Source organism: Nanorana parkeri, unplaced genomic scaffold, assembly GCF_000935625.1.
Source record: "Nanorana parkeri isolate BGI_ZX_2015 unplaced genomic scaffold, ASM93562v1 scaffold2566, whole genome shotgun sequence".
NCBI lineage: Eukaryota > Metazoa > Chordata > Amphibia > Anura > Dicroglossidae > Nanorana > Nanorana parkeri.
The window spans coordinates 34,770-48,563 of NW_017308834.1; the positions used below are offsets into that span (position 1 = coordinate 34,770).

The 13,794-nt window shown below is 40.5% G+C and overlaps 1 long non-coding RNA gene across 1 annotated transcript; it reads left to right on the forward strand.

Moving 5' to 3' along the window:
- The first annotated feature begins 1,523 nt into the window (after window positions 1–1,523).
- LOC108801933 lies at window positions 1,524–13,569 on the forward strand. Its single transcript, XR_001942184.1, has 4 exons — window positions 1,524–1,634; window positions 1,720–1,771; window positions 3,548–3,640; window positions 13,489–13,569. It is a non-coding gene; the product is annotated as an uncharacterized LOC108801933 (long non-coding RNA).
- The last annotated feature ends 225 nt before the right edge of the window (window positions 13,570–13,794 follow it).

Below are 13,794 nucleotides of genomic sequence, written 5' to 3' on the forward strand. Positions count from 1 at the left end.
GGGCCCGGCGACCACAGAGGTGCTGACAGGTAAGAGATCTCAGACCCTGCAGAGCCCACTATAGAGAGTCTATGGTGAGCTCTGCAGGGTCACTCTCCGCTGGGGCTCTGCAAGTGGCATAACTAGCAATCACGGGGCCCCATACAAAATTTTGCTGTGGGGCCCTGTGATTTCTAGTTACGCCCCTCGGTGAAATCATCAAATTTGGTATTTGGCACAGCAGCTTAGTGGTAGGGGTTAATAGGAGTGCCGGACTAGGTAGGAACATCCTAATGGTGTACCATGGGGTTAAGGCAAAGCATTGCATAATTTTTTTGTTTCAATGAAACCGGCAAAGACTTTTAGGCTATGCAACTCCTTGTTAGGCTTGGTTTCAGTACAATTGCAAAACAAACAGCAACTTAGTCAAGAAAAGAGATGGGAATGGTGGGACAGGACACATCCAATGACTTAATATTGTTTAAAAGTCTTTTCTCCTAAAGTATGAACTTTAACAGGTGACATTTTACAAATCATATTAGCTGTGCATTGTCCTGCATCTCAATCCCTTATTTCAACACTGTCAGTGGGCAAAAAAGTTGTTTTCCTAATGGTTGTAAGAAGGAAAAGCAGAAACAGACTTCACAGTAGGCATCTGTTGCAAAAGTCAAAAATTAGAGCTTTAACCTACTGTGGACTGGCTGCTGCAGAGGCCCAGGGCATTATGGAATAGTTTGCCGAATTTTCCTGCAAACATCGCAGAACGCAGAATGCGCACTATTCGGGGGGAGAATTTCACTTTTACTCCGACACAATGAGCAACACTAGATTTAGCTAAATGCTATTTAGAGTCAGGAAGGATTTCTTTTCTCTGTTAATATAAATTGTAAAACGCTTTTTGCCTTCTATATCAGCTTGGTCTTTTTAAGCTCAACCTATATAACTTACATTCAGTATTGTACCTCGAATATACAAAAGTGGAAAATATTTGTTTTTTTGCCATAACATTACATGGGAGTAAAATCTTCCATATGTCAAATATATTCAAAAGAAAGTCATACGGAAGTGGGTTGCAGTTTTTTATAAAACAAATCATCTGTTTTTCTCTAGTAGTTTCCATCTCTTCTATACGAAGGAGCAAGCACCAGAAAGATTCACATCATCATGTAGATCTGTGCAGTATTGTGTTAGGAAGCTCCTGTCAAGGTCACAATTAATGATAATAGAAGGATATACAATCACATCAGGATGTGCTGTGTTAACCTAATTAGGCCTAGGGGTGTTTGGACGCTTCTGAAATCCAGTGACGTGTTTACAGTACAATTTGTACTGTATAAATACAGGTGTTCTTCTAAATAAGGCCAAGGTCTACGGATCACCGCATGTAAAAGTGACAACTAAATGCGACCAATTTTCTTACATAAAAGCTTCTGGGCTGCAGAGTACATAACTGGATCTTTATGAAAGGACAAAGACACCTTCGATAAATAACTTGAACAATGGTGAGAATACTTTTAGAAAATTAGGTCAACGTCAGTGATGGTAACGATTATGCTCATATTCAAATTTTCTTTTAGAGCACACAAAGGGCCATTGTCTGGATATCTGCCATCTTTCTGCTACTCCTCATAGCTGACTGTAGTGAGGGGACAAAGGTAAGTCAATGTATAGGCTTATAGTATGTTAAATGGATGTGGAGCATACTTTCTTAGATTTATTTTTCTGTAATTCTAGATGCAGGTTTTAACTAGAAACTGGGGTCCCCAATCTACATTATACCTAAAAGGAAAGCGTAAGTTTTTTTATAAATTGTACATCTCTTTTGCTTGGATTCATTGCTTTAAGTGGAATACGAAATTGAGCAAGGGAAGGGGAGAACATTACCAATAGCTTAGATACACATAAAGGATATAGTACAAATTTGCTTGTCTGCACTAAATTCTATGTACCAGCTGCCTAGCATCTGCTGATGTCAACAATAAACCCGTTACTATTCCTTTACAATGTTTCAGTTAGGCTAATGTGTTAAATGTGAATTGGGCAATGCTTTCTTTTATTGATTTAAAACTTTGTATCCCAGATGGCTGATTGAAGAAAGCACAGATTGCAAAGTTTTATGGTCCTTTGGTTCATCACCTCAGGAGGTGAAATTAGAGGAAAGTATCAAGGCTCAGTTAGTGTTTGACAAAAGCCCAGACAACATGCTGATGTTCAACAGCTAAGAAAAAGGGTGGTTTAAGATCTTACCAATTCCCACCATGATCTCCCAGTTCCTTATTACAGCATGTAGAGAAAGCTGAAAATGGAAAAAATATGGAGGCTGTCATTACTGATGTTCTTTAAAATTGCTGGTTGCCTGCTGTCTCTTGCCTCAATACATTCCAAGTTATTGACCCAGAACAAGTATACACCCAGTGATTAAGCCCACTTTGGGTAAAAACGAAATAGGGAGGGTGGGGGTCTCGGTAGGGTGCATGTCGTGCACCTAAACGGTAAAGTTATTTGTGCTTGAGATACTTCAAATTTGGTGCTTTCTTTTGCCTTTTAATGCACCCAGTGAAGTCAGAAAAAAATACAGACCTTCTGATCTACATACCCAATTCAGGTAAGTGACTCAGAAAGCACTGGCGCCTTTGAATGAGCATAGCAGTCAAGCAACCAGCATTTACAAAAAGAGCTTAGCTATGGCAGTCTACATAATTTCTAATTTCATATACTTTACATTTATATTTCATTGTAAGTGTGTGATTAGTAAAACTCTAAACACATAAGAATATTATTGAGTAAGATTAAGTTATGGTTAAGGATAAAGTGGTAGGTTAAGGTTTGGAAGAGGACAATGTTGAGGGTTAATGGTTAAAGCTTGGTTAGGTGTTAAGAATTAAGTCAAGGGTTACATTAAATATGATGTTTAAAGGAACCTAAGGCTTTTTTAAACAAGGAGTCTGCCATCGATTACCCCTGCTTCTGAACTGCTGTCTGTCTGGCTTATCTAATAGGTTCAATACTTTGAGCCACTGACCTGAAACAATTTTGCAGATCTTAAATTTTGGCACCACTTTGACTTCACTTTCTGCATACAGGTCAGTTATTCAGGTGGTACTGAAATTAGAGGGTCACCATGATATCAATTAGCATGTTCCAAAGAATATAACAAATTAATGTCCCCATATTTATCCCAGGTTTCCTCTAAGCATTCTTAGGTTATGTTTTAAGATAAAAGGTTATTGTTAACAGTTCAAGTAAGATGACTGGGCTCATTTACAGTGTTTACGGTTTCATGGCCACTAGATAGAGCTGAGGAGCATAGGAAATAAATATTAATTTCCTATGCTTCTCAGCTCTATCTAGTGGCCATAATGGAGTTTTACATTACATTTGACTTGAAAAGAAAATATACTAAGAACGTTCCTTTTTGCCTCCACTTACATAGAAAGAATATTCACAGAAATTTGAAGGGTGAATAGCTCAGTGAATTGTTCATAAATAAACCCCTAAATATCCTGAGAGGTGTTCATATTACAAGTTTTAGATTGCAAACACAATAAACTGGGTTGTTTCATTTTAGATGGTAAGAGAAATATGCTGGAAATGGAAACGGAAACTGACTTCCCTGTCTTCGGACCAGTTTATTGGATGAACAGCGTCAGCAGTATAATAGGTAACCATATGTGTATTTTTAGTATCCTTGTTGTTATTATGACTATTGTTAGCATTTAGCAACTTATTTAACGGTTAAGTGGACAATAGGAAGAATAATTATACATACAAAATGTCTTCTAGAATATTACTAATAAATCCAATCTGTGATCACATCTCCTGACTAAGGTGTCCTGAATGCAGCCATTCTCTGACACAGCTGCATAATGGTTCTTTGACAGTTAAGTAACTACTGCCAGACTGAGCAGGGAATGATCATTCTAGACTTAAAATAGAACTATGGCCAAACCTTTTTTTTTGGCTGTAGTTCTCTTTAGGGTCACCGGAGGACATTTACTAATGTCCTCCGGTGACCCAAAACTCATCATATAGTGGGCTATTGCCCACCATATGGTGACAGCACAGAGCCGCGCTGCAGCCGGGAAAGATGCCAATTGGCAACATTGTTGGCATTCACCCTGCTGCCAGATTGACAGCTGGTTCTGCCTCTTTAGAGGCAGAGTCAGCTGTGCCCGTCCCCTCCCCATCTGCCCTCCAGGCGGCGCTGGAGGAAAGGAGAAGGGAGGGGGGAATCCCTGCGGGGAGTGGTGACTGACAGTCACCACTCTCTGCAGGCAGAATATCATGAACTGAGGGATCAGTGGTTTGTGATCACACAGTTCTCATCTAAAGAGACGAGGTGTGATAGTGTCACACATTGGCTCTAACTATGGGAATTTGTGTACTCATCCCTTAGTTCTCCTTTAAAGAACAATGCTATCCAAGAAACACTGGAAATAGGCTAATGTGAAAAGTGAACCCTGTTCACCCTAATTTTCATTTCAAATAATTTCCAGATTGGGCATGGATTTCTGAAGGCCTCTGGATTTGGCCATAGTTTCTCTCCAGTTATTATCTACTTACAGGTTCTAACAGATCTACATATTTTTGTATATAATAATTTCTGTAGCTTGTTGTGAGAGCAGAGATCCATTTCTATCTAAATGATCTAGAGTCTGCATAAGTCAATGACCAGCGGTGAAATTCCCTAGTCCCTAGGATCACATGCTCAGGACAAGTTGTTCCCAGGCATCAGGATTCATACAGCATTGTGGTCAAATGTAGTCAAATACATTTTGAAGATACTTTTTTTTTCCTGTTTGGCTGCAGTGTGCCTTTAATTAATATTTGGAACACTAACCTAATGTAAAGTAACCTGGAGTTACTTTAAAAATGCTAAATGGCAGTAGAAATGGAATGCAAGGCACCTGAAGGTTCTTGGATGTATGGTTACATAGCTTTAAGAAACCTTGGGAGATCAGAAACATGGAGCTCTCTGTTATGCATATCTTGACCAGGTTTTGTGGTCAAGAGCTAAGGCAGGTAAGGAGATGCTTTCTTTTCATTTAGAACTTGTAGAGTGACCACAGGGAAACTTTTATATACTAAAGCCAGCTATGCTCACTTCCCCTTCAGCAATAATATAACGTCTGTAAGCTATCTTGCCAGCGCACATCTTTGCCTGATCGTCTTCTGAGTTTAGCATCCTTTGCAATGCTAATTGCCACTACCCCCAAGCATGTGAACAGGGATTAATTCAAAGGGAGCTGTGCATGCAAGTTTTAATATTAAGTTTATATTTGTATAGCATTTTTCCTCCCTTCACCTTAGGAGGTGAAGCACCTTATTTTGGGCAAACTCTAGATGAGCCAGCATGTCTTTGGAATGTGGAAGGAGACCCATGCAAGCACAGGGAGGACATGCAAACTCCATGCAGATAGTATATTGGTTGGGGTTCGAACAAAAGACCCTAGTGTTGCAACTGCACTCTAGTGTTAACCACCAAGCCACTGTGCTGCCCATATGTTTGTGAGCTGAAAGGGAAGAAGCTCCAAGCTCACTCCCATGATGGACTACGATCTGAATACAAATTAGTAAACTAGGCATGAGATCGACGAGTACATCACAGAAGCAGTGGCTACTTCACAACACACACAGGGATCATGGGGGGCAAAAGTAACCACCCTCCAGAAGGGAAGACAGTGTCAGCACAAATTCAGAGATGATTTGATGATCTACAGCAGAGTGATACACAAATAAGGTACATTTTTGTTAATAGTTAAGGTACTTGAATGCGTTTTTAAGGTGTAACTCCTGCGTTTAGTGTCACTTTAACATAGATACAGACAAGACAAAAAATACATTTAATGGCTAACAGCATTGGAAACCACAGCAAACGTTTAAGGTTCAAGGTCCCTGCTTCTACTCCAGGCAACCCACATTAGGGGAGGGGTATGCAAAAATGGGGTGACATCACCGTGGGCAGATCTTTCCTTGATGTAATAAAGACTTGCTCTTCATAAGCATGCATAGCTTTGCTTGTCTATTGTGCATGCCTATGATGTAGTAACGTGCAGTGGAAATGGCTTGTTACTGTTGGACAGTTCATTGATGATTTGGAACCAAAAGAGGACTCCTTCTCTGAGGCCACAATGACATGCATGGGGGGGAGTCCTCTTGTGGTCCTGAAACCTCAATCCATCTGTCTATGTAACTTAAAATGTATTTACTCATTTGCACTCAAATTTGAGAGTATGTTTGTTATGTGTTTCCATTAACACACCATACCTAAAAATATATTTTTAATAATATTTATTAACTTTTAGATGAAGGCTACTTTTGTGGCAATTGCAGGCTACTTTGAGCAGTGAAAGTAGAAGGAGTAACTGAGGGACAGACTGAACATCCTCCCATTAACATATAAAGCTTCTAAGTCTTTAACAGTTTGTTAGGACAGGCTAAAATCTGCCAGCATAGTACAGACAGAGTTAATTAGAGTAAACAGAACTTCCCACAAACCCTTCCAGCCCCCTCCTTAACATTACATAGGGGGAGAAGCTAGGCAGGATTTTTAAGGCAGTAAAATACTTAAACATGTAAGCAGCAATTTTTTTAAGATATGCACTGCAAGGGTTAAGTGCTTTTCGTCTAGGGCCAAAAATAAAAAAGTTATACTCACCTGAACCTTGGAGCCGGCTGGCTCTTAGACCAGTCCATGGAGCCTCTTTCTCCCTCCACTCCAGTGATGGAATACCCTCGGCATCCTCACGTCTTATACACAGTATAAGACACATAACTCGCAGGACCTTGGACTGCCAGAGTAAAGGGGGAGAGAGGCTACAGGGACCAGTCTAACAACCAGCTGTGAGGTTCAGGTGAGTATATCTTTTTTTATATTAATTCCTATACAAAAATGAGCACTTAACCCTTGCAGTGCAGGCACACTGCAAGGGTTAAGAATAATTCTGACCGGAATTTTTTCAATTTTGATTTACTGTTAAAGAAGTCTGGGAAGGTACTGAAGAGCAGGGAATGAACAGGATATGTCCAGACCCCAAGACTCAAGCAGCATTTTCTTAGTTCCTTCATCCTAAATGGACTGAGGACATGAGTGGAGAGGGAACTAAGGGTTGGCATTGCCCCTTTAAGTAGTGATGCTTTGGTGCCATTGTACATGACAAGCTTCAGGACAATGTATACTGCTGTGCACACGGCATCATTTTAGTGTATTCCAAAGCCCAAAGCATTATAAGCAAAAACCTTACTTTTGAGACATTCAAGGAAAAAGAGGAGAATTTTGAAGTGGAAAAAAGTGAAAGATTTCCGGTTCATCTTTTGGTTTGAGTGAAAAAACAAAGTAGACAGTCTGAGATTCAACGTTACATTTTCTACACATTTAGGACATGGTTTGAATATCTAGGGGTTGATTTACTAAAGGCACATAGGCTGTTCACTTTGGAAGGAAATGTTCCCTTACCTCAGTGAATGAGGTAAAGTTCTAATGACTTCCATCATCCTATCATGTGCAAGCAAAAAATACTTCCTGCAAAGTGAAAATTCAGGAAGCTCAGGATTGCCATTTAAGGGATTCGCGTTATAAATATATTTGCTTACTTCATTGTATTTTGTAGTTCTTAATAGGAAGCATAGACTCTCATAAACCATTATTGTAAATGAATCAAAATCAAGATAACCATTTCCTTTTAAAATGTGTGATTACAACATAGTGTATGTGAGCTTTCATATTGTTTTGCAGCTGATCTGGAGGCCTTGGCTTGAGCAGCAACTAAACTTCTATTTTCTTAGTTGTCACTGAGGCATCAGTACAACTCTTCATAAATTGGACATACTTATAGAATATGAACGTGGCATAAAATAACTCATTGCTGACTCAATCTGTAGATTTACATTCTCAGTCACAGTGTTTATGTTACATTGTTCCCAGTTTAATTTTAACTAAAAACCTAATCTAATAATAAACCAATCATTGTAATATACAAACAAGCTGTCATCTCCAACTTTTACCCTATATAGAGACAGGCAGAGTGACAACTCAAACTCATAGTGTGATACAATGTGTAACATTATTTTTAAAAAAGTTTAAAAGTGTCTAAAATATGGTTAAAAGCGTTCATAAAAAATAACCAACAAATGTATTTTTTAAGCATTTTTAAAAAAAATGTAAACATCAGCGTATGTCCAAAAAAAAGTGTTTGTCCAGCTTAAGTTGTTTTTTTAGGTTTAGGTAGATGGAGAGGGATTAGGAAACCTGCTGGGCTTTAACTTCTATCCGGGGCTCCAAAAGAAACACAGGTTTTTTTTTTATAGCAGAGTAGGGGAAGGCTAGAACCCTTATTCATTTTATATTGCTGCTTGTGCCCCTGTTGCATATTATCCATCACTTCTTGTTTGGAAAACCATTTTAATTCTTTCCCATGCTATCCAAAAGTAAAAATGTTTTAGCTCGACCTAAGTTGGCTTCTACTGAATTAGCCGAAATTCGGGCATCACCCTGACTGAGCTGGGTGGAAAATTATTGGCTGAATGGTGACTGTATACTATCAGATACAGTTACTGTTCAGGTATTCAGGCACAGTTGCTGTGGCTACATGAATACAATATACAGCGGGAACGTTTCCTTAAACCTTGCATGGATGGAGGAATCTATTGTATAGCTAGCCACAGGGACATCTCCTATCATGAAGATCTCATCAGAGGGGTGGCAGAGTGGCGGCCACAGCCTCCTAAGGTTGCTAAGAGCTCTTAGCAACCTGTGGCTCTGTCCACTCATCACCATTTGCCAGGGAGCTTAGCGGGATGTTAAGGGACGTCCTACCCTAGAATTATTTTCAAGTTGACCAATGCATACTGACACTGCTGAATTTGGTCTGAGTACCTAGGCATAAATCCCAGTGAGTCATGTCCTTGTACAGACAATGCTGCTCTCCACTGAGTCCAAAAATGTAAGAGAAGCAGTGAGAGCGCCTCACCATTTGTCATAGAGTCCAAAGAAGATTTGAATGAATTCACATTAGAGTGGAACAAGACATCCAATGTTTTTGGGGTTTCAGACACTCCCCCTTTATAAACATATTGGCTGGACTCGCTAGAGAATTAGTAGCACTTTTATGTATATAATGAAATAGCAAAAGAAGCGGGTTGCACAGCAAGGAACACATTCTTGCTTGTGTGGCCTGCTCCTATTGCTAGCACCAGTCCTAAATAAAAATGAATCTTTGAGATGTACACAGGGAGAACAGATTCCATACTTAGTACTTCAGTTCTTCAATTAGTTATACAGTACCTGTAGAATACCATTGTACTCTGCTTACTTTTATTGGTACACTATATGGTCTAAAGTTTGTAACACTTCTTCACAACCTATATAAGCTTATTGGACATCCCGTTTAAAACCATAGACATAAATATGGAGTTGCCTCCCTCCCTCCTCCCCCTTACCAACTATGACAACCCCCACTGTTGCATGTTAAATTGCATGTTAACACTAACAATTAACTTTTTCTTATTTGCTTCCATTTAAACTTAACTTTGATAGTGTTTTTGTCTGTTTGATGAGCGCAGAAATTCAGTGTTGTCCTGTGTCCTGTACACATTGTGCACCCTCTCAGTTCTTGGATTGCAGAATAATTACCCATTATGTTGTGGAAATCTGAGAGTAGGAGTGGCTGAGTAGGTTAGCAAAAGACAATGGGCAGGGCTGACACTGTGCCACTCAGTCCACAAAATACTGTGTGTTGCCAGCCCAGGGCTTAACAACAACAACAGGGCTTAAGAGCTGATTGCATTTCTGTCACATCAATGGGTATTTTTCTGTACTTGCATATTTATTACCTCTGATGCTGCTAGTGAAAAAATGCCCATTTTAGGCCAAAAGATTACTTAAAACCCAGCAAAATTATATTATTTTTAGTGAAATTAGCGCAACTGTTTGTCAAACCCAACATTTCTGTACAAAAATGTATTTAAAATAATTTTAGTACACACACAATATAATTCACAATTTTTTGGTAAAATATAAAAGATGGGGTTGCGTTGAGTAAATAGACAGCAAACATGTCAAGCCTGAAAACTGCAAGCATCCATGAAATGGAGCTAAACTATAGTACCTAAAATTGTCAATAGGCAACATTTTAAAGCCTCTACAGCAGGGGTGCCCACAATTTTTGTGTTAAGATCTACTTTTCAAATGACGAGCTACATGAGATCTACCAACGAAAAAAAACCTCCCTAGCGCTCCTTCTCTCTCGCTCTCCTGTCTCTTCTCTCTCCTGGCTGTCTCTCCTTGCTCTCTCTCCTGGCTATCTCTCTTTGCTCATTCTCCTGGCTGTCTCTCCTCTCTCCTGTCTGTCTCTCCTGGCTGTCTCTCCTTGCTCTCTCTCCTGGCTATCTCTCTTTGCTCATTCTCCTGGCTGTCTCTCCTCTCTCCTGTCTGTCTCTCCTGGCTGTCTCTCCTTGCTCTCTCTAAAGTCGCTGCTCTGCAATATTACAGAACACCGGGAAGCTAGACCATCTACTTCTCCTCCTTTCGTGCTCAGCCCTCCATCCTAAAGTCGCTGCTCTCATGCTTTCAGCCTCTGCCTTCATGTGCCAGACGCAGCAGACTGGGAGGGGCTAAATAGACCGTAGGATGGTTCTCGGGATAGTGAGCCAACAGTGTGCGGCAATACCTTATATGTGTGACGCAATTCTCATTTTTGTACATAGGTGCACCTGACACATGCAATTAAATTCATGGCGGCAGGGGGCTTTAAGTATTTTTTATGGGGGTTATTGTTTTATTAAACTTTAAATTTTTTTAACCTTCTTCACTGAACTTTATTGCTATTACATGGGCGCTGACAAAGTTTGCCCATCTACATTGAAAACTTGTTTCAGTGTAGATGGGCAACATTTAACTTACATGTTGTAAAATTTTTGTAAGGCCTCATGCAGTGGCGTAACAATCACCATAGCGACCCAGGCGGCCACTGTGAGCCCCGGGGCACAGTAATCTGTGCAGCAGCGCGTTCCTCTCCACAGAGTCAATGAGAGCCAGCAGCAGTGGTAGAGCAGGCTGGACCTGGCAGTGGAGGAGGAGGCGGGCCTGGTGACAAAGAAGGAGGCGGGCCTGGCAATGGAGGAGGAGGCAGGGCCCATCAGCGACCGTGGACGAAGAGGAGGTGGACAGGTGGGCTCTGCAGGTTCACCCTCAGGTGTGATCTCGAGTGGGCTCTGCAAGGGGTATAACTAAAAATCACGTGGCCCCATACAAAAAAAAAAAACATACTGTGATTTCTAGTTATGCCCCTAGCCTCATGCACTCTGGGCTAGAAGCTGCAGCTGAGGATTCCTGCGACAAGAACCTGCACATTTTTGCATCAGAAAATGCAGATGAATCCATACAGATGCATGGGTATAGATGATTGCAGAATAGATGATTGCCCCTGGACTTAGACAGAATACATCTAGGAGCAATCATCTATCCTGAACTGCAGGTAATCATTCTAGGCTTACATGCAAACATCCGCAGACAGATGCGCCGCTTCTGTACACACCCACCTGGCATTCCTGCTGTAAGAATCTGCATGTTCTTCCTGCAGAAATCCTTAGCCTCAGTGTATAGCCACACGTACATGATGCCTTAAAGTAGTATTAAGGTCTGGGCGTTTTTTTACCTTAATGCATTCTCTGCATTAGTGTAAAAACTGCCCAGATCCTTTTTCTCCCCCAGTCCCCCTACGTCACCCCCACACTTACCTTTCAGCCACGCTTGTCCCCGCCGCTGGTCCCGAAGCGATCCTCTATTCCCCGAACTTCATGGTTGCGGGGGGAGGATACTGATAGCAGAGGAGGCATAAGCTCCTTATGCCATCAATCAAAGTGTTGGACAGAAAGAAGGAGAGTGGCCTGCCAGCAAAATGTAGCAGATTTTTACTAAACAAATAAAACAGTAAGTTTAGACTATTAAATAAATGTTGTCCTAAACAATGTGGGATAGATTAAAGACATCTAAAGATCCTTTGTAGCCTGTAGTAGCCATAATGCAAAAATCAAGGCATGCAAAAGGCATCAGCATTTTAGGGACTCCTTTGATACCCAGTATAGTTGTAAATGATGGTTACCTCAGCTTCCATTTCTCTGCCAGGGAACCTAGTTCTTTATTATTAACATATAGGTCCACCCAATATTTATATTTAAATTCCTTTTTTGCACAGGTGGGTTGAGTTTGCTTCTAGTTCCTTAGATACCTGGGAGTCTCCAGGTATGATGTCCGCCCACTCCCACAAGACCATAGCCAAGATGTTACTCTCTTGCAATTATTTTTCTTTATTAAGGTGCCCATACACTTTACAACCCTTGCAAGACTTTTGTCTTGCGAGGGTTGTAAAGTACTTAAAAAAACGTACGATCTGCCCATCTTGGACAGGCAGATCCTACTTGCAATCATCGCAAGCCCGATAACTGCAAGCAGGTAGTGTGCGCGTGCACCGGCCCGTTCGGCAGTTGTCGAACAAGCAGGCCACTAACTCGCCGAGAATCGTACGATTCCCGGCGGGTTTTCCAGCCTGCTTGTTCGACGGAAGACGTGCGGCTGTACAGTAGAAATGGCCGCACGCCTTCCATACACTGCACGATTCTGGTACGATCGCGGGATTTCCCGCGATTCTCGTACGAGAATCATGCAGTGTATGGGCACCTTAATGGAGAATATTTCAGGGAAACCAGCATACCATAATTAGGATTTGTAACAGCTGAAGCCGTTTAGCTGACATGAGATTTCTGGTAAGATCTAACCCTCAAGTGAAATAAAAAGGCTTGCATGTGATTTAGCTTGACAGCAATCTGAAATACTGATCAGCCAACTATAATACTGGTTTGTTATGGAGGATATCTTTAAGGAGCTTGCACTTAGATGCAATAAGGCGAAAAAAGGTCTGATATCAGTACAGTTGGACTACAAACCCTTAAACTTTGTTGTGTATTGTACCCTATTATTCATATTATTGAAGTGAGCTTTCACTAGGATGATACTAGCTGGATAATGATAGTAGATCAAAAGTGATACTAGCTGCAAATGATCATTTTGATCATAAGCAATCCAGTAAAACCAGACAGGTTAGAGTAAGGTGGGCTCAAAGGTATAAAATATCTCTGTACCAAACCAGTGTGAAACACAGAAGAGCCTCTTCAAATCAGGTACCTTCATACGTACATGTGGGAGTTGTGTTAGGCTCAGGAAGTTGGGCTGATTTTTGGATATCACTTCAGCCTGTAATTTGGGGCACCCTGGCAATTGAAGAGGAAAGATGACATATTGTGCAGGCACCCAGAGGTGCATTCTGTGTGGTGCCAGCAGCAATTCAGGTAAGCATAACTACCTGTGGTAGATTTCCTTTAAAACAAACCTAATGTCAGTGTTTTTGTCATAGAATGAAAAGAAGACAGAAGTTAAAAATGTATAAATCTAAATGTAAATGTGAATCTAAACTTGTTGTCTAGTACTAAACAAAAGTTTTTTTGCATTTGCAGGTTACCAGAAGTCAAAGCCAACGTTGGAGCAGCTGTTCAAGAAACTAAAGCTATATCAATATTAATAAGAACTTATAAGACTTTTTTTTACATTTTTGTTTTATTGTTTATCAGAGCAATACAAACCATGCTGCATGTATTACTGAAGAAGAGCTGGAAAAATAAAAAATATATATGTTAGTAATAGCTGCTCAGTATATTGTGATTTTTCTCTTTTCAGTTTGAATTTGATTAGCTGGGAGAAGAAAAAGGTTAAAAACCCTGATCATTAAAGTGTATTTCCACTTTTGCAATCAAATTTGAGAA